Source organism: Felis catus, chromosome A2 (genome assembly GCF_018350175.1).
Source record: "Felis catus isolate Fca126 chromosome A2, F.catus_Fca126_mat1.0, whole genome shotgun sequence".
NCBI lineage: Eukaryota > Metazoa > Chordata > Mammalia > Carnivora > Felidae > Felis > Felis catus.
Window position 1 is genome coordinate 58,714,109 of NC_058369.1, and position 27,791 is coordinate 58,741,899.

Genomic DNA, 27,791 nt, shown 5'->3' on the forward strand with positions numbered 1-27,791 from the left:
GGAGGCGGGCACATGGCTCAAGGAGAGCCAATCACTGTCAACGTATGTCAGATCTGAAATTTTGCTGGCGCTACGGTGGGGAACGACTCCTTCCGCCAGGGTAGCTCAGCTGGTGGAAGCACGTAAGTGAAGCTGCTGAGGGCTGTGTTTGCCACCAAGAGCGGCTAGCCTGCCTGAAGATGAAGCCAACCCAGGGAAGTGTAGCTCAGAAGTGGTAAGAGATGGATTCTTGGCAGTATTCCGTGAGCCAGCTATGCCTGAGGCCCCAAGGCTTCTCTGGCACGTGAGTCAGTAGTTTCTTTTCATTTAAGCCTGCGGGAGATGGCATTATGTCCTTTACAGTCGCAAGTGTCCTCCTTAAGACACGACCAGTGACAAGCAGTGGGCCGAGGACGGCCGGTGGTGCCAGGTCACACAGTTCCTCAATGCCAAACTGCAGAACTCAAGCTTGAAGGTGATGGGAACCACTGATCATAAGCAGAGTGTTGATATGGTCAGTCTGGGCTTTGGAAAGGTCTTCTGGCAGCTGTGTACCAAAGTAGCTTATAGCAGGCTGGTGTGGTAGACCAGGTGGGAGAAGGTGGTTCTGACCTCAGGCAGGATGTGTTAGTTTCCTCTCGTGGCTGAAACAAATCAGCACCACCACGGTGGCTGAAAACGACACAGATTTATTATCTCACCGTGCCGGAGGTCACAGGTTTGAGATGGGTCTCGCGGGGCCCAAATCAAGGTGCCAGCATTCCTTCCGGGAAGCTCTTGGGGAGAATCTGTTTCTTTGCCTTTTCCAGCACCTGGAGGCTACTAGCATTCTTGGCGTGTGGCCTCTTCCTTCCTTTCGAGAGCTCATCATTCCGACCTCCGCTTCTGTCATTACATAACCTTTTTCTGACTCTGACCCTCCTGCCTTCTAAAGACCTTGTGGTGATGCTGGGCGCGCCTGGGTGAGCGAGGCTATGCTCCCAACCTTAAGATCCTTAACTTAATCACGCCTGCAGTGTCCGGTGACATTCCCAGGTTCTGAAGATTAGGACATGGACATCTTTGGGACCATTATCCAGCCCACCACAGGGGAGACAGTGGGGATGGAGGGAAGCAATGTCAAGGAGGCCAGGACCCCGTGGGTGTTCGAGTATGGGTGGTGAGGGAGCGTCTGCCATTTCCCAGGGCACCCATGATGGCACCCGTCTGTGGGTGTCTGATGTTTCCAATAGTGTCCAGCAGCCTGGACACAGGCACAGGGAAGTCAGGCAGACAGATGAATCAAGTGTGGCTAGACTGTGCCGGAGATGGGGATGCAATGGCTGGATGATGGGGTTGGGGCAAGAGAGGGGTTGACATCGTTGATTCTGGGATATGAGCAGGGAATAGAGGAAAGTGAAGACAGAACTAACAGGTAAGAAGGTCAACTCAGTGTTGGCATGAGCTCACCTGTGCTGGCCCCTGCTGTGAGCTGAGCCCTAGTGCTCTCTCTTTGGTGGCCCTGCCCTCTGCCCATCCCACGGCCCCACTCAGAGGTCTGTCGGGAGCCTCAGACTCAGCTCCAACCTCTCCCTCCTGCTCCTTTTGCAGCTTTCCCCGTCCACAGAGGCTTGGCCCAAAAGCTGGTTGTCCTTCTTGGGCCCCGTCTTTCTCTCGCAATCCCACACCCCAAGCCTGTCACCTCCACCTCTAACATAGTGGCAGAATCGGACCACTTGGGACCAGAGACATTGTGTCTTGCCTGGATTGTCACAACAGCCTCCTGAGGGTGTCATCTCCCCTAGGTCTGTGCCCTGCACATGCTTCCTCTGCGCGGGGCTCCACGATGCATCTCACCTCACTTGGAGTAAAAGCTCGTCCTGACCCTGGCCGCAAGGCCCGAGAGGCTTGGGCCCCTATTAGTGCTTGGCACGCTGTCCCCATCTCTCTCCCTCCTGACCCACCGCAGCCACTTTGGCTTCTTTATTTTCCACAGACGGGCTAGTCCCCCTCTGCCTAGAGGGGGGCCCTTGTATCTGCCTGGGACCCTCTTCCTCCAGACATCTGCATAACTTGCTTCTTCTACTATGTGGGCCTTTAGTCAGATGTCACCCTTTTGGTGAGGCCTTTGCTGACCATCCTATATAAACCGATACCCCTTTCCTGCACCGTCCCAGTGGAGGGAATGGGCTCCACCACGGCCCGTGTCCAGAGAGGCCACACAGGCACAGCCTGAACTGCACCTGATACGTGCTTGCAGAATGGCCTGTGGTCCTCCCGGAACACGAGAGGATGAGGCTGGGGTTGCTGCCGGGAGGCCCCCTCCCCTGGGAGCTTTGTATGGCCTCCTGGTTCCCGTGATGTGTGGGGCCCCATCAGAACAGAGTTGCAGAAAGTAAAACCACTTAGCTGCAAGTCAGGATCGGGCTCCTCGGTGAGGGTCCCACGTCTCACGCTGCCGCCATCAGGCTCTCTGGTTTGGGTGTCGTGGCTGTTGTGCAGGGCGAGGCCCTGGGGACCTGGTGCCTTCAGTGCCTCTGCCTTTTCCTGTATGTGGGTCACAGACTGTCTGACTCTAAGACTGGCCTTCTGTGCCTACCGGGCGACTCATGGCTTGCTGCGGGTATTTGACAATCACCGTTGTGACACTCTGCATTTTAATTTTTAGGTTTTGTTCTCTCTCCCTCTGCAAGGGCAGAGATTTTGGCCTCTTTTTACAAGACTCTGTGCCCTGGTCATAGACTGGTACCTCGTAGGCACTCCGTAAGTACTTGCTGAATGAATGAAGAGAAGTCATCACGAGGCCCATTTTGCAGATAAGGAAATCGAGGCACAGAAAGGTCGCAGCCACTCAGTGGCAGAGGTGGGACGTGAACCCAGCTCCAGAGCCTGAGCCCTGGGGCTCCCCGGTTCACAGCTCCCTGTTGGTGGCGCATTTCTGAACAGGTAGAGAATAGCTGTGGCAGGGCTGTGAAGAAAGCAGTCAGGAGGAGCTGGGATTTGGACCCCAGGTTTGGTCATGCTGACCCTAAGGGTGTGGCAAGGGGCTGGTGGCAGAGATGAAGCCCAGGGTGCTAGACGATGGGCCGTCCACAGTCACTGAATCACCAGGTGGAAGGAGGGGCTGGGTGGAGAGGGAGCCTGCAGGCCGGGCCGGAGCCTTCAGCAGAAGGGCCTGGAATGGGGGCAGTGGGCGACGGCTCCCAGGGAGGGACACAGAGGAGTGGTCCTGGACAGCCCATTCTTTTTCCAGGGGCCCCTTAAATTAGCTACTTCAGGGCCAGGCAGGTCCTGGCGAGGTGGGCAAGGTGCCCCATCTGTAGGGGGCGCTGCTTCTCAGCTCCTGCTAGCTGATCCCAGGCAAGAACCCCGTCCCAGTGTTTCAGACTTGGAGTTTTCAAGAAAACCGAGAAGTCTGAATGTTTAGCGGGAAACCTTCCGTTTCCCGAACGTTGACAACGAAATCAATTTTACTCTTAATTTGTTGACTTGCTTATCTGTTCACAGGGGACGGGGCCCTCCCTGGCCCGAGTGCACAGTGTCTGCCTCTCCAGGGCAACCTTGGTCGTTAGTTGCTGTGTCTCCTTTCAGAATGCTGCTAGCATAACTGAGCAGTTATAAGTTCCTGGTCCTCCTTTATTACGTAAAAGGTGGTGCACGTGTGCTACTCTGTGCTTATTTCACTGAGGAACATTCCGGAGACCTTGTCCTATTGATACGCGGAGAGTTGCTGCTTTTCTTGCCCCCAACACCTGCTTAATATGGACGCAGTGGATGGATGTGCCATAGTTTACGTAGCCCAGTGGTTCTCGTCTAGGGGTGGGTTTGCCCTGACGATGCCTGGAGACCCTTTTAATTGTCCCCAATAGAGTGTATGTGTATGTGTGCACGCGTGTATGCATGTGTATATGTGTGTGCACGTGTGTGTGTGTAAGTCTGTTTACATGTGTGCATGAGTGTGTGTGCACGAGTGCACGTGTATGTGCACACAGAGGTGTGGGTGTGTACGTGTGTGTTTGTGTGCATATGTTACTGTGATCTAGAGGTTAGGGGTCAGGGTTGCTGTTAACCATCCTGCAGCGCACAGGACAACCCCCACCACAAGGAGTTGCCCTGTCCAGAGATGGTTGACCACCAAGTTGGTAGACTAAGGAAGATCCTGACCTCACCTCCCACAGACACACCACGACTACAACTACACACGGGACAACTATCTCTGAGAACAAACCAAAGACTAGCAGAACAGATTTTTCACAGCTAAGGGTATAAAGAAAAAGCCACATGGGGGCAGGTAGGAGGGGCAGAGGCATGATCTGCTTGGGACCCCCACCTCCAGTGTGATGCCCACAAGCAGGGGGGCTATGACGGCTGTAGAGGCCCTCCCTGAGGAATGAGGGGTCCAAGCCCCATGTCAGGCTCCCCAGTCTAGGGGCTCTAACCAGAAGGATGAGCCTGAATAATGTCTGGCTTTGAAAACCAGTGGAACTTCTGTCTGGGAAAGCTGGAGGGCAGTAGGAAAGTGAAACTCCACTCTTCTTCTTCTTCTTCTTTTTTAAGTTTATTTATTTATTTTGAGAGGGAGAGAGAGGGAGGGAGGGAGAAACAAAGAGAGAGGGAGACAGAGAATCCCAAGCAGGCTCGCACTGACAGTGCTTGAACTCATGAACCGTGAGATTGTGACCTGAGCCGAAGTCAGATGCTTAACTGACTGAGCCACCCAGGCACGCCAAGACTCCACTCTTAAGGGATCTCTTTCCAAGACTCAGCACAGAGGCAGTTGTCTGAAAAGCACATGTGATGGGAGACTCATTGGCTGATTTTAGGGTGTGTGTATGTGAGGGGCAGAGATCTTTTGGAATGGTCACCAGGGATGGAAAAACTGGCGGGTACCAGTTTTTTCAGTCTTCTACCTCACCAGCCTGGTGCCATTTCTGACACTCTCCATCTGCCATACTATCACCACTCGCTCCACCATGATATTTCTATGTGGACTTGCTCTGCCTAATAGCTGCCCATCATACCACACCCTGCAGGTGGCCTCAAGTAGCTCCCATCCTGGGGGGCCAGCTTCACACACTAGAGCACCTGCAGCAGTCATGGCTGGACCTCTCAGCCAGATGGGCCTGGGACTGCCCTGTTCACCATAAGTCCATACCAACTGTAGCCCACCCACACCAGGAGGGTGCATGCATCCCACAGGGGACATCCCTGGGGCACCGGGCTCAAGTGACCAGGGAGGTTGCACTACTAGGCCCCACAGGATCTCTTCTACATGAAGTCACCCCTTCAAGACTGGAAGGTGTAATTGATCTACCTAATACATAGGGGGAAAAAAAAACAGAGTTGGGCAAAATGCTGAGACAGAGGAACGTAAGACAAAACCTCAGAAAAAGAACTGAATGAAATGGAGATGAGCAATGCTCCTGATAAAGAGTTCAAAGTGATGGTCGTAAAAATACTCACCAGACTTGGGAGAAGAATGGATGAACACAGTGAGAATTTCAATAAAGAAATAGAAAATATAAAAAAAAAAAGAACCAGAGCTGAAGGATTCAATAACTGAAAAAATACACTAGAGGGAATCAACATCAGATTAGATATGCAGAAGAATGGATCAATAATCTGGAAGACAGTGCAGGGAAAACCACATAATTGGAACTACAAAAAGAACAAATTATTTAAAAGATGAGGATAGTTTAAGGAACCCCCGGGACAACATCAAGTGTACTAACATTTGCATTCATCATAAGGCTTCCAGATGGCGAACCGGAGAGAAAGGGACTGTCCAGGTATGGTTGACTACCAAGATGGTAGTCAACCTACTTGAAGAAATAATGGCTGAAAACTTCCCTCACCTGGTGAAGAAAACAGACTTCCAAGTTCAGGAAGCACAGAGAATCCCAAATAAGATGAGCCCAAAGAGAACCACAGTAAGACACATTATAATAAAAATGTCCACAGTTAAATAGAGAACCTTAGAAGTGGCAAGAGAGAAACGGCTAGTTACATATAAGGGGATCCCATAAGGTTATTAGCTGATTTTTCAGGAGAAATGTCACAGGCCAGACGGGAGTGGTATGATATATTCAAAGTGCTGAAAGGAAAAAAAAACAACTTGCAACCAAGAATACTCTACCTGGCAAGGGTATCACTTAGTACTGAAGAAGAGATAAAGAGTTTTCCAGACAAGCAAAAGCTACAGGTGTTAATCACCATCAAACCGGCCTTACAAGAAATGTTACAGCGACCTCTTTTTTAGAAAAAAAATTTAATGTTTATTTTTGAGAGAGAGAGAGGCAGACCCAGAATCCAAAGCAGGCTCCAGGCTCTGAGCTGGCAGCACTGAGCCCGACGCGGGGCTCGAATTCATGAACCGTGAGATCGTGACTGGAGCCGAAGTCGGACGCTTAACCGACTGAGCCACCCAAGCGCCCCTGAAGTTCAAATTTAAACGAGCGTCCTGCGTTCTGTCTGGCAACCGTGAGCCCATCCCCTATTATGGAGGCATCAATTCCAGTCTTTCATTTATTACAAACAGTGTAATAATGGCTGTCATTGCCCATCTTATTTTGTTCATGTATGAGCATATCATCTCTAGGATAAATTCCTTAAAGTAGAATAATTCTATCAAAAATCAAAGGTTTATTTTTGTGACTTTTCGACTTTTGCCCAGTTTCCTCTCATTTAGATCGTATGAATTTACACTACCACCATCTGTATGTAAGAGTGCGCATTTTCCCCATGGCTTTGCCAACAGAGTGTATCATCAAACCTCAGGATTTTTGCTGTTTTGACTGGTGGGAAATGTGACTATTTTCAAAACGTTATGAGCAAATTCAGGTGGAAATTGCAAGTAGGAAAAATCAGCTTGATTCAGCTCTTAGAAACCAATGTGCTGTGTCCACTGTAGGGTTTTTATCTCCAGCTTTCACTACAGCTATGTGAAGTGAAACTTCTAGCCCAGAGAGGTGAATTAACCTGCTCGAGGTCACACAGCCGGTGAGTCGTAGAAGAAGTCTATGATCTTCCAGCCACACTCACAGAGCATTTATAGGAAGGTGGTCTATGACGCGCGGGGCAAGCTCACCTTCTTCTCCCAAGCCTCACTGGAAACCCCCTCTTGTCCCATTATCGATCACCTGTTTAGCTGGGGGCCACTTGTCTAATGCACATGGCATTAGCAGCAACTCTGGGCCAAGAGGGAGTGCAGAGGGACTTGTTGAAGGCTGGACGGTCATGTTTGACTCAGCTAATTGGTTAAATAGATTCTTCTACATGTGCAGCATTGAGCTTTCTGCTTCGATAAGGCATAATATTAATTTCAATTAAATCTCCAAAGGCTTGGCCAGATATTTCCGTTTTCTGAGCGTGTCCCTTGCTCACGGAATTTTCTTCCCCTGAGCCAAGACCACTGGGAAGAGCTGCCCTCCCGCAGGACTCCGCCCCCGCTTCCCCCCTGAGTGCAGGGGAAACAGGTCAGAGGAGAAGGCGGTATCAGGAGAGAAGCAGAAGGAGATACACAGGAATTGAGGACCTACTGTGTGCTGGGCACCGCACCGGGGACGTCCCATGTTGTTTAATCCAAAAACACAAAATGGAGATTTAAGTCCCTGTTCTGGAGCTGTAAAGTCTGCATCAGAGAATTAAGAGGTTTGTTCAGACGACGCAACTGCCAAGTGTGGGGTTACGATCTAGCTGACCTCAAAGATCCTGACGATGACATCTGCAGTTTGGGGCCACCCAGCACCCATTCTTGTCTTCTGGTAACAGCACTGTGATTTTCCTTGAGGGGACCACCTCTTCCCGCTCAGTGCAATTCTGGTTGAGCTGACCCAGCCCTGACCCTTCAATGCGTGTCGTCCTCGGCCAGGTGACCCGTGCCTGCCCCTGAAATTTCATCCTGAGACTCTGGTTGCAAGCGGTGGGGAAGACAATCGCTGGTTGAGTCTGGAACTGGAGAGGCCACCAGACGGAGGGTGAAGCCAGCACTGGGGAAGAGAGAGCCAAGAGATGGGGGAATCGCTGGGGGCAAGAGAGGAGGTGACATACAGGACAGTATCATGGAGCTTCTGTGATTCAGCCATGCCTGAAAGGAGGCTACCCTTGATGCTTGAGGTTATTTACACCTGTAAGTTATTACGCTATTTCTCCTTCGCCCCCTCCTCCCCCTCTCCTTCTGTCTCCCTGCTCCCTCTCCTCCCCCCTCCCTCGTTCTCTCCTCTCCTTTTTGCGGTGCTTAAACACATTTGTTTCAGCTCTAACTCCAACTACTAAGAGGAGGAACACGGTTAAGAACCTTCCAGTCAGCTGGAACCTTCCAGATCCAACTTCCCTCCATACCTGCCCCTGGCTCTGACCTATCTCCCCGAGATGGCCCAGCCCCTCATGTGTCTGACCAGTGTTTCTGCTGTTGTCTTCTCAGCTGTGTGTGAGCAGGAAGGCAATGGCACGCAACTCTGGCCTCCTTTTTGTGACCTTTAGGTCATTTTCTGGGCTGTTGGTAGCTGATTCTCCCAGCTGCCTTTGGGCCCGGGCTATTCCGCCTTTGAGGCTGGAGTCACCGCATCCTGGGGCTTTGGCAATGTACTCAGACCCAAGGCTGAGGGAGGTGGTCCAGCTGTGCAGAGACCCCAGCAGTGAGAAGAATTTAACACTCACACATGGGCACGTGAACACACTGCACGCACACACACACACACACACACACACACACACGTGTCCCCTATATATCCATTTGTGCAGGTACCTAAAGGGAGGGATCTGGGGGGACACAGAAAAATGGCAGTGATTGAATTGCTTTGGGCAGTGTGACTCCAAATTCCCCGAGATTTCTAAAACGAGCATGCATTATCTTTGCAAATTGAAGAAAATATATATTCGTTGTTTTATTGTTTAAAAATTAATTGCAAATGTAACACACATGGGCAACTGCAAAAACAGTTATAAAAATTTTCAAACAAAATGCAGTAGACACTCCCCAGCATGAAAGAAAGTGCCCGTTTTATCACAGCTTTTCCAGTACGAGAGCTCATCAGTTCTTAGGATTTTTACCAATGCAGTGGGCAAAACCCCGAATCCAATTTTTTGATTTACTTTGTAGTTTTCTGATTAGTGAAACTGAGCTGCTTTTCATCTGTTTATGGGGTGTTTGCTTTTCTCTGTGTGTGAATTTCCTGTTTATATTCTTCGCCATTGTTTCTTCTGGGCTGTTTGTGTTTTGCTTATTATGTTAGGAGCGCTTTATCTCTTGTGGATATTAGTGCTTTTCCTGTAATAAATGTTGTAAGTGTTGTCTCCCAGTCTGACATTTGTGTTTGAAATCTGTTTATGGTGTCTTTTCCCACATCGGCTGTTCTCCAAAGGGCTTCTTTTACAGTGTCTCAGGCTTTGGTTTTGCTTAGAAAGGCTTTTCCCGGCCCAAGTTCAGACAATTTGTGCCACAATTTTCCCCCGTGCTTTTATAGATTCTTTACGTCCAGAATTTTGATCTATCTGACATTTATTGTTGCATTATGCTGTGAAGCAGAATGCCAATTTTTTTGTGCTCGAGATTCCCATTTATTCAGTGAACTGTTTCTGAAATTCCTGGTTTCATCGGTGCTGTTGCTACGAGGATGAATTTCAGGGCTATTCTGTGCCTTCCACATGAGGCTGGGGAACCAGCTTGTCAGGTTCTTCAGAAAAATTCTGTTGGGTTTTTGATTGCTGTTACATTGAATTAATTTATTAATGACTGTACTTAGCTATTGGACACCAGGCAGGGGTAAGACATTGAGTTAATTATTAATCCTCATTTCATGGTCTACTGTGTCATTCTTCCATGCAACATCCTTTTCTTATTTTATATTAATTATTTTTCCTTTTCTTCCTTGATCCCAATTTGCTTGATAAGTGGCTTTGGATAGTTATTAATCCTTATAAAGTATTCAGTATTGTTTTGTGTCGGAATACTATACATTTTTTTCCTGTCGTCATGATGTTTCAAGATATGCCCAAGCGGCTGTCTGTATATCAAATTCGTTGCTTCTAACAGCTGCATAGTATTTCTTTGGCAGCATCTGGCACAGTCCCCTCGTGACGGGTACCAAGGATGCCTCCAGCCCTCTGATGCCATAAGCGATGCTCGGATGAACCTCCTTGTACGTGCCCTCCTGCGGGTATCTGCTCACGGTTCTCGAGGGCCTGTAACCGGGGACGGCTCTCCCGACTGCATCACTTAATTTTCAGTAAACGCTGTCTGATTGCTCTTCAGAATGGCTGCGACCGTTTTTACTCCCACCCCACGCACGAGCCTTCCCCATTCCCTGTATCTTTGCCAAACGCAGGATATTTTCTGCCTGCCTACTTTTTGCCTCTGTGATGGGGTAATTGTGTGGATGTGCATTTTCTGATTACGAGTGAAGTGCAGCCTCTCTCCGTGTACTTAAGAACTATTTGGGTTTCCCCTGCTATGAGTTGCCTCATCATATCCCTTATCCTTTTGCTGTTCGGTTGATTATTTTGTTGTTAGTTTGCAGAAGTTCCTTGCATGTTCTCGGGTTTTAGATATTCCTCAGTCTATCACCTGGCCGGCCGTGTCTTTGCCTACGTGTCCTTATCGAACCAAACCTCCTCATTTTGATGTTGTCGAATGCATCTGTTTTCTACTTTATGATTCAGGCTTTTATGTCTTGATTAAGAAGTCTTCCTTCATCCTTAGGTCACAAATATATTCTCTCACGTTGCCTTTTCTATTTGCTTGCCACTTTACCATTTGTATGCGGGCTCGCCTTAGTAAATGATCAGTATATACTTGGCCTACGAAGTTCCCTTTGGTAATTTGTCAAAGGTAGAGATTCTTTTTTATTTTGCCACTTGTAACAAGCCCATTCCCCCCATTACTGTCTCCGGTAGTGCTGGGACAGGCATCCACGGGTGATTTCTGATCTTAAAGAGAATAACCGACCATGTTTGTGCCTGGAGGATGGTGGCCTGTGGGTCTGGGTGGGTCTGGGTGTATAGCTTTTACCGGGCTGAGGAAGCTCCTGTGTGTTACCACGCTTGGACTTCTCATCACGTGCAAATAGGTATTGGACATTAATAAATGCCATTTCTGTGTCTATTGAGAGAATTGTGTAATTTTCCCCTTAGGTCTATGATGGGTGGGTTTCTTTGATAGATACTGTAATTCTAAATCATCCTTAAAAAAAAATAAACCACTCTTTCCTTCCTTGTATAAATCCCACTAGGTATATTACTTTTTAAAAGAGAATCGGGGTGCCTGGGTGGCTCAGTCAGTTAAGCAACTGACTTTGGCTCAGGTCATGATCTCACGACTCGTGGGTTCGAGACCCTCATTAGGCTCTGTGCTGACAGCTCGGAGCCTGGAGCCTGCTTCGGATTCTGTGTCTCCCTCTCTCTCTGCCTGTCCCCCACTTGTGCTCTCTCTCTCTCTTTCTCTCTGTCTCTAAAACAAATAAAATGTAAAAACAAAAAATTAAAAGAGAATCGTTCCTCGAAGTATAACTTGCCTACAGAAGAGAGACAATACGTGAGCACAGTCCTGGGAGCAGAAAGAGAACGAGGACCATCCCCCCCCCGCCCCCCCATCCCAGCTTTATCCTGCAAGGGTTACCCCATCCGGCTTTCTGATACCACTGGTTAGTTTTGTCTGCTTTAAAATTTTACACAAATGGAGCCAGAGGATGGATTACATTCGAAAATACACTGTTGGGTTTGATTAGCAGATTTAGAATCTTTGCATCTATATTCGTAAATGGCATGGCTCTGAGATTTTCTTTCCTTCTCCTGCCCTTATCCGGTTTTGGAACCAATATTATCCCTTGTAAAATGACTAGGGCGGCTTTCTCTCGTTTTTTAGTTTCTGGAACAACTTGCCTCTTCTGATCTTCTTCGTTGAAAGTTTGGTTGAACTCACTTGTAAAATGAGTTTTGGCCCTGAGGTTTTTGGGAAAGTGGTTATTTGAGACTATTTTGGCTTCTTTAATGGTTATTGATCTATTCAAGCCTTCTATTCCTTCTCTCTCCAATTTTGGCATTTTTTTATGCCTTGCCAGTGATTTGTTCTGTCCAGGTTTTCAAATATGTTAGACATACAGTGGTTCATAATATTCATTTACTTTGAAAATGTGTCTTATGTCTGTAGTTACTTTCCCCTTTTTTTTTGTTCAGTATTTTATTTATTTGCAGTTTTCTCCCCTTTTCAGTGATGTGGGGAATTTTAAGAAGTTATCCCATTGTTCCTGGTTTCATTTTATCACATCATGGTTAGAGAATGGGTTCAGATGATATTGATTTCTTTTTTTTTTTTTAATGTAGGGAGACTTCATTTGTGCTTTACTACATGGTTGATTTTGTCACTGTTCTCTATGCCCTCAAAAATAACACATTTTCCCTTTGTTGGAATATCTCCACTTCTGTCTGTGGTCTGGCTGATCTGTTTGTTCTTGTGAGAGATGTGTTAAATCTCAGCCACAGTCTTGGTGTTGTCTGTATGTATCCAAGTCCTTTCACTTGTGACGTTATATATTTTGAGGCTGTATTCTTGGTGAATACATGCTCATTGTTATTAGTAGATATTCTCAATCCATTGTCCTTTTTCACAAGATAGAATGCCCCTTTTTGGCCTTGAACCCTGTTGCATTCGTCTTCTGATTCTAGCGTTGCTCTGCTGAATCTCTTTCATTCCTTATTTCCCTGTTTTTTCCTCCCATGCCTTTTTTTTCAATATATGAAGTCTACTGTCAAATTGGTTTCCATACAACACCCAGTGCTCATCCCAAAAGGTGCCCTCCTCAATACCCATCACCCACCCTCCCCTCCCTCCCACCCTCCTCCCATGCCTTTAAAAAAAATTTTTTTTTTAACGTTTATTCATCTTTGAGAGACAGAGAGAGACAGAGAGAGACAGAGCATGAGCGGAGAAGGGGCAGAGACAGGGAGACACAGAATCCGAAGCAGGCTCCAGGCTCTGAGCTGTCAGCACAGAGCCCGACGTGGGTCTCGAACTCATAAACTGTGAGGTCATGACCCGAGCCGAAGTCAGACGCTCAAATGACTGAGCCACCCAGGCGCCCCATCCCCCCCATTCCTTTTATTTTCATCCCTTTAAGTGTGTCTCTGCCAGACTCATATTACTAGATTCTTTTTAAAAAATTCCTCTAAGACTTGCTGTCTTCTGTTTGCTGCAGTTACCCCCTTTATGCTTTAGTCTAATCCCTGTTCTGTTAAGATCTATTTCTCCCGAATTCTTTTTTGTCCCCTATTTATCACACTTTCTTTATTTTTACAAATTTTGCCATATTTCAACAGACAGATCTTATTTTCTGCTGTTGATGTGAAAGTTGGGCATTCCAGTTTAATCTTCTAGTGCTTACCCTTAACACATTTAGACTCTTACTTAGGAGTGTTTTTATTCATTGCACATTATCAAAGTAGCTTATACTTCTGAAGGGAAATATGAACTCCAGAGGAAAAAGGCAGCGTCCTGGGAGCCCGAGGACTTGTGGCAGATAAGCAGAGATAAGCAGAGATCCCTTCTACGCTGTATCTGTGTAGTGTGCCTCCACTCAGAGGAGACGTACTAGTCACTTCTCTTGGTTCACAGAATGGGGCGGGGATGGTAGTCCGGGCCAGGTCACGAGAACACCTCAAGCATCCCCTGGGTCTTTTGGAATTAGTGCCCCATCCCTCTCTGGCCCGAACTGTCCTGAAGGGGAAGCCAAGCCACATGGAGAGAGGCCACGGGCAGGCACCGCACCAGCCTCCCAGCCGACCTGCCAACCAACAGTCAGTGTTGGCCGCTGGCACGTGAGTCACTGTGGGTGTCCAGTCCAGTCTTCGGTGGCCCCGACCACCATGTGCATGCAATTGCGGGGGAACCCTGGGGAAGGCTGCCCGGCTGAGCCCAGGCGAGCCCACAGAATCCCGGGAACTAAGGGTAAATCGTTATTTTGAGGCTCTGAGTTCGAGGGTGGTTTGTTACACAGCATTAGATACCCAGAACAAGTGCCATTAAAAATCTACCATTTAGGGGTGCCAGGATGGCTCAGTCAGTTGGGCATCCGACTTCGGCTCAGGTCATGGTCTCACGGCTCGTGGGTTCAAGTCCCGCGTCAGGCTCTGTGCTGACAGCTCAGAGCCTGGAGCCTGCTTGGGATTCTGGGTCTCCCTCTTTCTCTCGAAAATAAATAAACATTAAAGAAAATTTAAAAAAAAATCAACCATTTTAACCGACTTTATCTTCCCTCTGTTACAATGACCTTGTCCTGAGGTGTGAAGAGGGGAGGGGCAGGGGTCTGTCGGGGACCGAGCCCCTTCTTTCTGGCATCTGCCCCACCGTGCAGCCAGGAGGGAGGACCGCTTCAAGGCTGTTTGCCTGGGCGGTGGTGCCGGTCCTTCCTCCCTTATAGAGGTGATGAGTCCTCAAAGGCTCCCCAGACGGAGACAGAAAAGAGCCAATACAAAAGCGTTTCCTGTCCTCATCCACTGCCATAGTCACTGTCTTCTCCACTCTGGAAAGTCCTCCTTCCCCCTTCTTACACACACAGACTCACAGTCATTCACACACAAAGGCTCACACATAGCATGGCACTCACACACACATACACACACACACACACACACACACGGTCGCACACAATCATAGACTCTCACATAGACTCTCACACAATCATTCGCACACGAAGACGCACACACAGACTCACACACACTCCCCCACACAACAGCACTCAACCGCCTTCTGTCTCACAGTTTTCTGCTAGTTTCTCAGCCCTCCCACCCTCCCCTCCTCCTCTGTGGCATCACTAGTGTTGGGTGTCGGGCAGGGAGCCAGCAATCTGTGCGGGCCTCTTGTTTGCACTGAATTTATAGACTCCTTCGGGGGGAGAGAATTGATCTCTTTGTGTCCACGAACCTAGTCTGTTTTTCTATGTAAGTTTTCCTTTACGTAAAGTTTGATCATCTCTTTCATGTGGATCGTGTTCATTTATTAGGAAGGATTTTCTAGTTTTTTGTGTCTTTTGTGAATGGCATACAATTTTCCCCCAAGTATCTTCTGACTGGTCATGGCTGTTGAGCCTTACTACTTGCCTTAGTCCTCTATCTTTCATCTGGTTTGATAGTTTTTCCAGGTGGACAACCGTATCATTTGGAGACGATGACAGTTTAATTGTTTTCCTTCCGGAGACGCCTTTTTTCTTGTTCTTCCCAGAACATTAGTTCTGTCGGCCCCCACAAGCCTCTAGGGCATTCTTGTTTCAAGATCCAAGGTTCTAATTCACAGTCTTCATCAAGTCAGGGAATTTCCCTTCTATATATAGTGTACTAATGGTTTTACAAGTCCGAAATGAATGTCAGATTTTATCCAATGCTTCTTTGGGGGCATCCATGTAACTGGTCACATGAGTTTCTGTGTCCATCTATTAACATCCCATTACATTCGTGTTGCTGAGCACTCCCTCAACTCCTGGATTTTCCATCCTGTTTGATCACGACCTGTTCATCTTTTGCTTCTGTGGTGGCTGTGGTCCAATAATATTTTGTTTAGGCTTTTGGAAAAATTTTTCATGGGCGATACGGGTTTACATATTTTTATTTTTAAAATATCCTTGCCTCGTTCTCGTAGAAAGAGGTGGAACATTTCCCTTCTTCCTCTGTGTTCTCAAGCCTACTTATACAACTGGAAATCATTTAAAACTCTCTTTCATAAGCGACTCTTGAGCCAAAAGGTAAATCAAAACTACAAGAAAAGTTGCTTAAAAATGAGCCACGAGAGCATGGTATCAAAATTTGCGGGCTGTTGTCAAATCAAAGCAAACACTCATTTGAAAACAAAAATATATTTATTTGGAAACAAAAATGGCTGGAGGTACCTAGGTGTTAGCTGAGAATTCTCCAAGACCCAGTTTAAAGTGGAAGTAATTTTTTAAACTCTAGGGATGAATAGATCAGTACGTACGTAAATGTAAAACCAGGACTGAAAACTACCCCCCCCAAACTATCCACAGAGATTAGCTCCAAGCAGGAAAATGAAATTGGAGAGAACGACAATAATCACATAAAGGCACCTATTTTCATGTTTGATTCTATAAACTTCTATACGGACTGAATCTTTTACAGGCAGAATGTATTTTCATGTTGCCTTTGCTTTTTAAAACATCATGCCAGCCACATTGTCCAACCTCAATTCAAATAAAATGAACTAAACCACAGGCTAGCATCGCCAAATCTATCTGCTTGGAAATTTAAAAACAAATCTAAGTAACATGAATTAAGCAATAAATCAGAGCCGAATTACCAACTATTTAGAAAGGAGCGGTAATAAAGGCACTGCATATAAAAACCCACAGGATACTGCCCAAGACCTGTGTACTTAGAGGAAAATAAATAGCTTAAATGTAGTCATTAGAAAAAAGATTGAAAAGACAAGGGAACTGAGTGTTTACCTCAATAAGCTAGGAAATGAACATCAAAATAAATCTAAAGAAAGCAGGCAGAAGAAATTAATGAAGAACAGGAGCAGAAATTAATGAAATAGAATAAAACAACAGTAGGCTTGAGCTATAAAAATGAAAAATAATTATTTGAAAAAATGGGCAAACTAGACAAAACTAGAAAGCCTGATCAAGAAGACACATCAGTAACCATAAAAATGGAGTGGCATGACAGATGCACAGATATGTTCAATTATGGGAAATTAGAAATTTTATGCCAATTAATCAGACAATCTCAGGTCAAATGAACAGTTTTTGGGGGTAAAAACATATATGTGCCAAGTGGCCCATGTTGCAGCCTGGCTCACTGGACCTCCAACCCCAATTCCCTCTGGTGTCGGTCTCTCCACTCCAGAAACTACATTTCCCATGTGCCCTTGAAGCTGGAGTTGAGCACGTGACCTGGATCCAGCCAATCAGTTGCACCAAGGCAGGACTCCAGAGGTGAAAGTGAGGAAGAAGGGGAGAGGGGTGTAGTGAGGGGTGGAAGGGCTGCTAATGAGAGACCCCGGCTCTGGTGGTAAAGGCATTGGGTTCCACTGGGGCAGCTGTGGCCAAGGTGCCCGGTGACGAGTGGTGGAGGCAATGGGGTTTTTGATAGGACAGTCTCTTGGAGGGGGTGGGAATTTCTTCTCACTCTCGTCCATATCTCTTACCCTCCCAGAAATTCGGGAAACTGTGTAAACCCTGCAGTATATAAGTCTTCTGCCTTAATGGACCACTTGTGGTCTACAGCCAGGAACTTTGACTGATATACCAAAATTGATTTAAGAAGAGGAAAGGGAAAAAAAAAAAAGAACAGATCTATCCCCCCTCCCCCCAAAAAAGTTAAATCAGAGCCTAATACAAAAAAGGAGGGGGGCAGGGAAGGGAGGAGGAGGAAATAAAAAGAAGGCATGAGATCCAGACAGTTTGATGGGAAAGTTCTACCAAACTTTTAAAGAAAGATAGCTTCTGTGGTGGAAATTCTGATTTGTATGTTCATCTCCCAGTTTTTAATATGTTGTTGATGAATTCAAGTTTACAAATGCCTTGCAGGCCAACACAGTGTAGACTGAACAAAAGAGACTTCCAGGCTGGAATTTGCTTGTGTGGTGGGCCTCTGGGTGGTCCCTCTAATCTCCAGACCCTCATGGTAAAGGTGGAAAAAATGGGACCCAGAAGATGGGGTTCATGCATTCACTCACTGAGCACCCCGCATACCCGAGCTGTTCCAGGCATGAAGATTACAGCAGTGAGCAAAGCAGACAGGCTGGTGCCATCACAGAGATCTGGGGATGCTCTCCTAGCAGAAGGAACAGCCAGTGCCAAGGTCCTGAGGCAGGTGTGTGCAGGTCATATTCCAGGAACAGTCAGGAGGTCAGGGTAGCTGTAGTGAAGGCCCAGGGGGAAGAAGGGGGAGATGAGTCAGAGACAAGTGAGGTCAGAGCTAAGCGAGCATGGGAGGCCACTCGAGGGGTCTGGCTTTTTCTTTGCGGTGCCATGGCCCAGAGGGGGCCTCGGGCCAGGATGGTAGCTGTAGTGGCGTGTGTGGGGGGGTCTCATCGCAGGCGTAAACGTTAGTAAATGTAATGTAATGTAAATGTAAATGTTTGTAAATGTTTCCATGTGGGACTGAGAGAAAGACACGTCAAGGATGGTGCCCAAGAGATACACTCCGAGTCTCGCGCATGAGCTTAGAAGCCCAGGTCCCCGCTGTGTCGTGGTCCCCTGGGCCAGGACGGGGCTGTACGGCAGGCCTGCTGCACACGGCTCGCAGTGGCCGGAGGGGCAGAAGGGGACAGTGTGTGGGGGAGGGGGAGGTGATGAGTGGGTGGCGGAACCCAGACCCTTCCTGGCCTCGATCATGCCTCTGACTGCATTTCTAAGGACATTTTTTTTTTTAATTCCCGTGCTCGGAAGTGCAATTTTGCTGCTATTGAAATACAGTGTGCTTTCTCTTTCCCCGGTCTCTCTGCTTTAATTGTGTACCCCTGGCTCTGCGCCTCTGTGCTGGCCGGCTTGGAGATTCATAATTTCAGGCTGACACCATAGTAACCACTTAGTTTGATTCAAGATTCCAGTGTCATCCCTGGCTGCGCTTGAATAGGACAGGGGGGAGGGAGGAGGGAGGAGGGGGGCCATCTGAAGTCGGCTCCTTACAGCGACGGCAATTATTTCTTCGTTTCCAAGGAAAATGTAAACAGAAGGTCAGCTTCGGCCAGGCCTCTTCATTTCCCTCCCTTTGTGGCGACAGGTTGATTTGGGGAAACTGGGTCTGTTTGTTATTTCTCATCCTGGCTTCCCCTCCCCCCCACCCTGCCGGTGACAGAGGCAGTGGCAGCTGCAAGGACAGAGACAGAGATGGGGCAGGGCACTGCGGGGCGGGGAGGGGGGTGGAAATGCGGGTCCTAGCAGCTGCAGAAGCGGCCAGAGCCTGCCTGGTGTCCTGAACAGCCCCACCCCACGCTGTCCACAGCCTAGCCTCACAGCCCAAGCAGGGACCAAGGTTGGCTACCATTGGGGGAGTGGCCTGGAGACAGCCCTGCCTCCCGTCTTCTTAGCAAAGGCCTGGAGCTGCCACCTGTGTGCCCAGGGCCCAGTCCCTCCAGCCCTGAGCCTGCAAGCTTAGTGCAGGTGACATTCCAAAGTCCCCTCCTCCCTCAGCTCTGAGCCCAGCTAGCCACAGGCCCCTCCACAGGCCCCTCCCATCATCCGCTTCTGCCCTCAGGGATGCCTCCTTGCCTCAGTGGCCCATCTGCTTCTCCAGGCGCCCCCCCCCCCCCCCCCCCCCCGCCGTGGGCTCCGACCCCCTTGGCCGGACTGTGCTCTCTGGACCCAGTTTTTGATCGCATCTGTCCTGCGAGCCCCTCCAAACCCTCACACCATCAAAGCTCTGGGCGGTTCTGACGCCTTCCCCTGTCTGAGACTGTTTCCTCATCTGTTAAATGGAGACAATCAGGGCACCCTCCTTCCGGGCAGCACTCAGAAAGGGGGTCTCTAAACAAAGCTGTAGCCTCTTCTTTCTGAATGTCAAGTGGAGCAGCCCGCTTCCCGGCCACCCCCGTCCCCTCAGGTGTCTTGAACTGAAGGTGGCAGGTGTAGCCAATTTTCTTTCCCAGCATTTTCTCTCCCAGCACCTGCCCACCCCCTCCTCTATCACCCCAGCCATGGAAGCATGCTTTCGTTGGGTCTGGGTCCCAAGACGCGGCCCGTGACAGCACCGCCTGCCGTTTGATGCGTGACAAGTCAGGGGCTGGGGGATTGCATGGCCTCCTTACCGCGAGACTCAGCCAGCTCCGCATCGTGGGGTCTGCCTCTTGTGACACCCCCTTTCCAGGCAGCAACGTCTGCGTTATTGAAGCTTCTTTTGCTTGTAAGTGGCAGAGCCTGGGAAGGCCAGGGAAAGTCCTTCAGGCACAGCCGGATCCAGGGCTCAGGTGATAACATCAGCTCCCTTTCTGTGTGTCTAGCTTTATCTCCCTCCAGCTGTCGGCTTCCTTCTGTGGCTCTCTAAGGAGGGGGAGATGTGGCTGTCGGCTGTTCCAGATTTACTTCCTGCCAGTTGAGCAGAAAGAAAACTTCTCTGCCTCAGCATTTGTAAGTCAACCTGAGAGGGCTCTGAGCGACCTGATGGGGCCTGTACGCCCAGCTTGCTCCCTTGGGACCAGTCTCTGTTTCCAGGGGTAGTGGTCTACGGTTGGCCATTCCCGGGGGGCATGCCTCCGCCAGGGGCTGGGGCGTGTGCATGTGTGTGTGCATGTTTGTGAATGTGTGTGTGTGTGTGTGTGTGTGTGTGTGTGTGTGTGCCTGCACAGCTTCCCCAGTGCTGCAGGCAGTGGGGATAATTTTTCTCAAGGTGGAGAAGTGATGTTACCAGAAGAAGGGCAGATATGTGGGAAATGTTTGAGGGGGGGTGTCGGGAAAGGTTTCTTTCAAATGGCAGCGAGTCCTACAACACAAGCTAAGAAGACAGGAGCCCTGGCAGTGACCTGCTGGTCAAAGGACATTTACTTCCTCAACACTTCTAGAGGGTCAAGTCCACAGGAGGCCTAGTTTTACGTCCAGACCGGGGAACTCCGAGCCACAGTTTTATTGAAGTAGGACAATGCAACTCAAAAATACTGTGTGTCACTTCCACCAAGAGCTGATGAATGACTAGGGAGCCGTCACTTCTGCATTTGGCCCAGCGGTGGACCTCTGCCATCTCTGTTTCCAAGTGCTGAAGGGGGGTAGGGGTGCTGGTGGGGGCTCCACTCAGGAAAACAGGTTTATTCTTTCTTGGTTCTATTTGCAGAATATTGGAAAATACTCAAAAATAGAAAGGAAGTGAGGGCGAGGGAGGGAGAGAGAAAGGGACAGAGAGGGAAAGAGGAGGAGAAAGGACAAAGACAAATACCTATCAGTCCCTGTCTACTCACAGAATTCAGTGCCTCCCAGAAAGACTTCAAGTTCCAGCCTTGTCACCTGCTGGCTTGGGGCTTGGGAAACTCCTGCCCCTCTCTGAGCACAGGTCCTTGTCTGTGGGGTGGGTGCAAGGGCGGTTGCATGGGATGACCCAGCCCCGAGCCTGGCTCAGGAGGGGCTCCGGGAGCCTTAGCTGTTGGTATTTGGTTTTCTCCATGTTGCTAGAAAACATTTTTAAACCACACTTAAAAAAAGGCTTTCTATTGTGGAGATTCTGAGACCTCCAATTAACTGCATTCTACTGCTTTCCCGAGGCTGGCTGAGTGGCTGTGCCGTCGAGTAAGTTGGGTGCCTTTAGGCTCCCTCACTCCTTGGGGGTACTCAGCCAGAGGTGGCCGCAGCCTGGGGGTCCGGGCTGAGCTCACTGGGCCTCCTGCCCCTACTCTGGCTCACCGCAGGAGGTGTGTGGGGGAGGGGCTGCCCGTGGCAGGATGCACTTGGCCGTTTCCTAGGAAACCCAGCCAGTGAGTGAGGAGGGTCTGTTGGCCGCTCCTGGGACTCTCGGGTAAGGGAGGAAGCCCAGAGTGCTGCCAGCTCACTGGGGTTCTAGCCCCATGTCTCCTCTGGGTCTCAATTCTGCCACGTGTGCGTGGGTAGAAGGTGGAGGAACCTGGGTGCTGTGATTTCTGAATGCAGTGTGGGCTCTGCCTACCTGTGTTTCACACTCAGTCTTGAGCCTACCCGGGGAACTGCCCCTGCCAGTCCCCTCCCTCCAGGCCAGCCCCTCACTCCAGTGGACTGGCTGGATCCTGTCCCCAGTGACTCCAATCCCAGCCTGCATCCACTCTGCCACAGACCTGCCCCTGCTAGTGTTCCTGTGGCAGCCAGTTGTAGGCGGTCTTTCTCCGCTCTGGGTACCTTCCTCACCGCTCTGGGACACCCCGTGGGAGGGCAAGGGAGACCTTGTGCCATGCTTGGTCAGCAGTGGGGGCACTGTCTGCCCCCACCATCAGTCAGGCTCCTAATTTCATAATCTCCTACCCCAGGAACCCCCGAGGGGGCTCTTCTTCTTCCAGGAGCCCCTGGCACACAACACCCTTTCCTCCACAATTTGGAATAACAAGAGTAGGTACCACTTTCACGCTCCTGTGTCCTGTGCATTTCACACATCGCCTCTGACTTCATAGCAACAGGGAAGGATGGTGCGGTGCCCAGCATGCAGATGGTGAAACTGAGGCTCAGAGAGACTTCACATCTGGCAGAGCGGTGGTACGCCTAAAGTTTTGGGACAGGCCACAAAGGCCGGGCCACCAGGAACAGGTGCATTGGGGCTGGGAGGTATACAGGGTCCAGTAGCAATGCCTGTCCACATCTTGAACTTCAACTCAAGGCTCTGGTCCCCTGAGAGACCACCGTGAGCACCCAGGTTGGCTCGGGGAGAGAAAGACACCCCAGGTTGTCAGCTGCAATTACTGAAAGTGCCTTGTGCGGGTTGCTATTTTTGGTGATCTCTGTGACCAGCTTCTGCAGAGAAGGCATTTTAAGTCTGTGTTTGAAGAAACTGTCATGACTTGTGTAAATGTGCATTAATGAGCTATGTCCTGGTTAAGACACGGGTTTTTCCTTAACGTTCAGCTAATTTGCGGGAAGCACCTATACACTGGGAGCCCGGGTCTGGTTCACACATGGCTGCTTCCCTTTGGCGCCCGGGACAGGGAGTTTTGCTGTCCTGAGCTGCACCAGGAGCCATCAAAGCCTGCCCTCAGCTCCCACTTGTTCCAGTGCCGAGGAGCTCACGGCAGCGTGGCCAATGAGGGCTGGGCCAGAGCCATACAGCCTGGGGTGTAGGTGCTGGCTCTGTCCCCTTGGGAGCTGTGTGGCTGTGCAAAGCCACTCAAACTTTCTATGGTGCCTCGGCCTCCCTATCTGTTAAATGGGAGGAAATAACAGCACCTAATTTGGAAATAGTATTGTTCGGAAGATTAAAAGAGCTAAGATATGTCAAGTGTTTAGAACCATGCCTGGAGCTACGGAGGTGTTTAGAAAACAAAGTCAGGAAGCAGGTAGAGATGTACGGGGCAGGCAGGATGCCCCAAGTGTGGACTACATCCACAGCCTCCCGCAAAACACTTTGCTTAAGGTGGCTGAGTCTTGGGCTATGTGCCACCCCTCTGGAGCCAGGTGTGAGCCTAGGATCCCTGACATGAGGCGGCCATCCGAACAGGTGCCCTGTTGGATGGAAAGTGACTCACAGAGGCAGAGGGAAAGGGAGCCCCACTCCCCTGCCCCTGCCCTAGTCTGGTGGGGGAGGGGTGCTGTCAGGACCTCAGGGTGCTTATAGCTTTAACACTGGCTATTATCCTCTCCTGGCTTCTCCTCCCAAGGGATTCTGGCATTTTCCCTGGGGAGCACTTTGCAGGATCTCACAAAAGTGGCCTGGAGTGTGTAGTTGAAAAAAAGCATCTCAATGAATTCTGATACATTTCCTCCCCTATTGAGAGCCACTGACATGGAAGAAATTGACACTAGAGAAAAAGCGTTTGCAAAGACTTTTGATGCAAACATGGCCTGAGGTCTTAAACATGAGAAAAGTCTCAAACTCTGGGGAAAGGATGGGTGGCAGTGGGCTGGGGCAGACTGGGTAGGGCACCCACTTCCCGGGCCCTGCTGGGCAGGGTTGGCCCCACCTGTTCAGACAAAGGCAGGTGGATGCATGGCTGGTCACCCACCCAGCCCCTGAGTTCCCAGTCAGATGCTGGCTGCAGCTATGGGCCCTCGGCAGCAAGGCTCCAGCAGAGTCCCCTTTGCTGGGTGTCAGGCCCTGGGCGTGATGTCGCCTCCAAGAGGGGGCACTGCTCGGGGGATCTCTGGCGCCCTCACTCTTGGTCTAGCTCTTCTCCTTTGGCTGGTTCCCTTTACCCACCTCCCAGGTAGGACCTGAATCCCGACAGTTCTGCTGTGGTCTGGCTAGGCTCAGGGGAGTATCAGGAGAGTCAGTGCGGCCAGATGGTGAGGGATTGAACACCGGGCAGCAGAGTGAGGTGGGTACTGCGTAGCAAGGTTGAGGGAGATTCTCCCCTCAGCCGGAATGGGGAAAGAAGTAAAGGGTGGAGACATGGAGGGGGCAGCCTGGCTGTCAGAGGGAGGAGAGGGGCTTGTGAGGGCAACCCCTCTCTTCTACCTTAGCTGCTGTATTTATCCCAGGCAGCTGGGGGGCTTGATGGAGATTATGGAGAGGTGAGTTCCCCACCAGGGGAGATATTAAAAATATTTATAACTGGTGCAACAGGGTCCCAGCGGATCGGAAGGGGTTGTGGGCCACATGCTGGAGCAGAGACTTTTGGTGCCAGACGTTAACCTACCAGTACCTTCTTAAGAGACCAGGGGTCCTGGGATTCAGGGGCAGCTGGGGTGATCAGGGGGTACAGACAGTGGTCATTTTCTAACCAGCTGTGAAGTGTTTTCATGTATTTTTCAAATATTTTTTTAATGTTCATTTTATTTTAGAGAGAGCGACAGAGACAGAGTGCAAGCAAGGGAGGGACAGAGAGAGAGGGAGACACAGAATCGGAAGCAGGCTCCAGGCTCTGAGCTGTCAGCACAGAGCCCGACGTGGAGCCCGAACCCACGAACCACGAGATCATGACCTGAGCTGAAGTCTGATGCCTAACCGACTGAACCACTCAGGCGGCCCTCATATTTTTTAAGTTCATTTATTTATTATTGAGAGGGAGAGAGAGAGAGAGAGAGAGCGAGAGAGCATGCATATAAGGGGGGGGAGGGGCAGAGAGGAGAGACAGAATCCCAAGCAGGCACTGTGCCATCAGCGCAGGGCCCGATGTGGGGCTCAAACTCACAAACTGCGAGATCATGACCTGAGCGGAGATTGAGAGTCGGCACTTAGCCTCTTGAGCCACCCAATAGCCCCAGTGTTTCCGTATTTTTAACAACTGGTATAGCTATACAGGTGTGCACTGCTGAAGGCCAGTTCTGTCCCTTGAGGCCCCACCTTGGAGCCACTGCTGGGTGAGGGGACGTTTGGGACCATCCACATGACAGATGATGAGGCTGAACAAGGGCGAGGCCGTGGGGATGCAGGGGAGGGTTAGAAGGGAGAGTGGTTTAGGAGGCTGATTTCCCCAGATTGTGGAGAGGTGGGTGTGCCGGGAAGGCCCAGATCCTTAGCAGGGACTCCTGAGCTGTTCACTTGGAACCATCTTCCTCTTTATTCTTTATCCCTCCTCCAAACCCTGGTCCCTGCTCCTCCGGGCCCTGGCGCATCCCCCTCCCCCACCTCCAGCCCACTGTAGGGATCAGCCTCTTGACAACCTTTAGCTCTGCCGAGTGGAGGGAGTTTATCCGCTTGGCTGGGCCTGCTCCTAGCCCCAGAGGACCATGGCGCCTTCAATTACTCCAGGTGCAAATTCATTTCATCCAGATTCACAGAACGGCTGCGGAGGGCTGTGCTCTGGCTTTATTGCAAAATGCATTATTTTCCCTCCTCTCTCAAAAATATTTATCTATGCTAATTTAGCACGGGAGCCAGCTAAGTTCTGCATGGGGAATTGCCCTATTAATTCTGCCGCCTGGAAAGACTGGGTCCGGCTGCAGCCGTTCCTGCTGCTTCCGGCTGGAGGGCAAAGCCGGGGAGCCTCCTCCCTCAGATTGGCCCCCCAGGCCGGAATGGGAACAGGCCGCCTGGCTGGACCGTTTGGACAGGTGCTGGGGAGCCTCTGCCTCCCACATAACTCTTACCGGCTGAAAACAAATAACCTTTTGTCTTTGGGAGGCAAGGTGGGAAGGGCCCACCTTCTCAGGCGGCCAGAGGTGAGTTCCATTCTGGGGTGCGCTACCCTGCTTATCCACTGGGTGACCTTGGTCCCGTGACAAGACCTCTCTGAGCCTTGGTTTCAGCATCTATAAAACGCACCGATGACCTTGCAGGGAGGCCATGTGACGCTCTCAAAGCTGCGGGCACGAAGCAGGTGGTCGTAAAGGGGGTTATTGTGGTCACCCTGGACGCCTCCTGTCCCTCACCCTCTCCCACATCCAACCAGCTCCCCAGTCCATGACCCAGCTGGCCGCCTCCGGGGTCTTTCTCATCACGCCATCCCCCACTGGGAGAATGCAGTCCCGGGGTGCATTTTTTGTAACTCCGGTCCATTTTCCCAACAGCTGTGATCCTCTTAAAATATAATTGGTATCGTGGCACCCCACTGCTCAAACGCTCTGTGTGTCTTTTGGGGCACTCGGGACGGAAGCCAGGCCCAGGCCTCTGCCGCTGTTTGCTCCTTCATGTGTTTGGGGCACTTGCCCCTCTGCCCACTGACTTCCGCCATGGGACAGCGGCCTTGCTCTTGACCCCAGTCTTTGTCATGCTCTTCATGCCCTAGGACTTGTCCCCTCATTTGGGTTTGGGCTCCAAGGTCACCTCCACAGAGAGGCCCCCCTGGCCTCCCCTACTGCCTGGCCAGTCCCCGTCACTTTCCTTGTGCAGGGCACGCCTCGCGCTGACCATTCCCACGTATCTGTTTGGGTCTGTCTGCCACGCAGCAGCCCCACCAACATCGGCCTCTCCCACCTCCTCTCTTCCTAACAAGATCCAGGTTTAGTTCCACTGCCCACCCGCCCGCACCTGCTCCTGGGTCTAAACCAATCACCATGACTCTGTTCCTCTCGCCATTGACGGCCTTAGAAACCACAGGAGACCCCAGTCCAGCCAGAGGTGTGAGGTGGTTTCTGGGAAAGGTTGTACTGTTCTGTTTCTCTTTTCTGTTTTTCATGAAGGTGTCATATAACGCACACAAAGTAAAACTCGCCCTTTTTAGCAGACGGTTCGGTGAGTTTTGACGAACACGGGTAGCCATGGAATCACCGCGACAATCAAGCTGCAAGGCAGCGTGTCACCCCCAGACTCCACTGCGCCGTCTGGAGCCACCCCCTCGTCCTGCTCCTGGGCAGCCACGGAGCTGAGTTCTGTCGCTACAGCTCTTCCCTGTCTCTGAACGCTGCAGAAGGGGAATCGCAGAGGACGCAGCATCGTGAGTCTGGTTTCCCCGGCTGGAATTCCGGATTCGTCTTGTCGTCGTGCACACCTTCCATTTTATGGCACAACGGTGCCCGGTTGTACAGCTGCGTCTCTTTGTTCATTCGTTTCCCAGTTGAGGGATGTTTGGGTTGTGTCCAGGTTTGGGCCACTAGCAATAAAGCTTCCATAAACACTCCTGTAGAGTTTGTGCTGACACGTTGACGTCAACTTAGCTCACTACTGAGGGCTGAGATGGCCGGGGCTTATGGGAGACGTATGTTCAGCTTTACAAAAAGCTGCCAAACCCTTTTCTAAAGTGGCTGTCCTCTTTTGCACGCCTCCAGTGGTAGATGGGAGTTCGGTTGTTCCACATCCTCACGGACACTTGGTCTTGTGAGTTTTTATTTTATTTCTTTGTTTTGTTTTTGTTGTTAGCCTAGTAGACATAGATGGGTAGTGGTATCTTATTGAGGTTTTAACTCCTATTTCCTTAATGACAAGTGATCCTGGGCGTCTTTTCAGGTGTTCTGTTGCCATCTGCACATCTTTTTTTGCTGAAGTGTCCGCTCAAATCTTGTGTGCATTTTAAAATTAGATTATTATTTTCTTTTTATTGGGTTTTGAGAGTTCTTTATACATTCTGGGCCCAGGCTTTTTATCAGACACATGATTTCACATATATTCTTTAAGTCTTTGCTCTGTCTTCACAGTGTCTTTCAAAGACGAGAAGTTCTCATTTTGCTCAAATCCAATCCATCAGTTTTATCTGTTGTGAAACGAGTTGTGATCTGGGTATTGAATCGAAGGGCTCTTTGCTCAACTTAGGTCACCAGGATTCTTCCTCTGTTTTCTTTTAGAAGTTTTATGGCTTTAGGTTTGCAGTCTGGTCCGTTGGAAGTTTTTTATTTTTCATAGAGTTCAAGATA

At 49.9% G+C, this 27,791-nt stretch overlaps 1 long non-coding RNA gene across 1 annotated transcript; it reads left to right on the forward strand.

The window, feature by feature from the left end:
- The first annotated feature begins 12 nt into the window (after positions 1-12).
- LOC109497353 lies at positions 13-27,058 on the forward strand. Its single transcript, XR_002740387.2, has 4 exons — positions 13-283; positions 2,627-2,721; positions 19,904-20,030; positions 26,666-27,058. It is a non-coding gene; the product is annotated as an uncharacterized LOC109497353 (long non-coding RNA).
- The last annotated feature ends 733 nt before the right edge of the window (positions 27,059-27,791 follow it).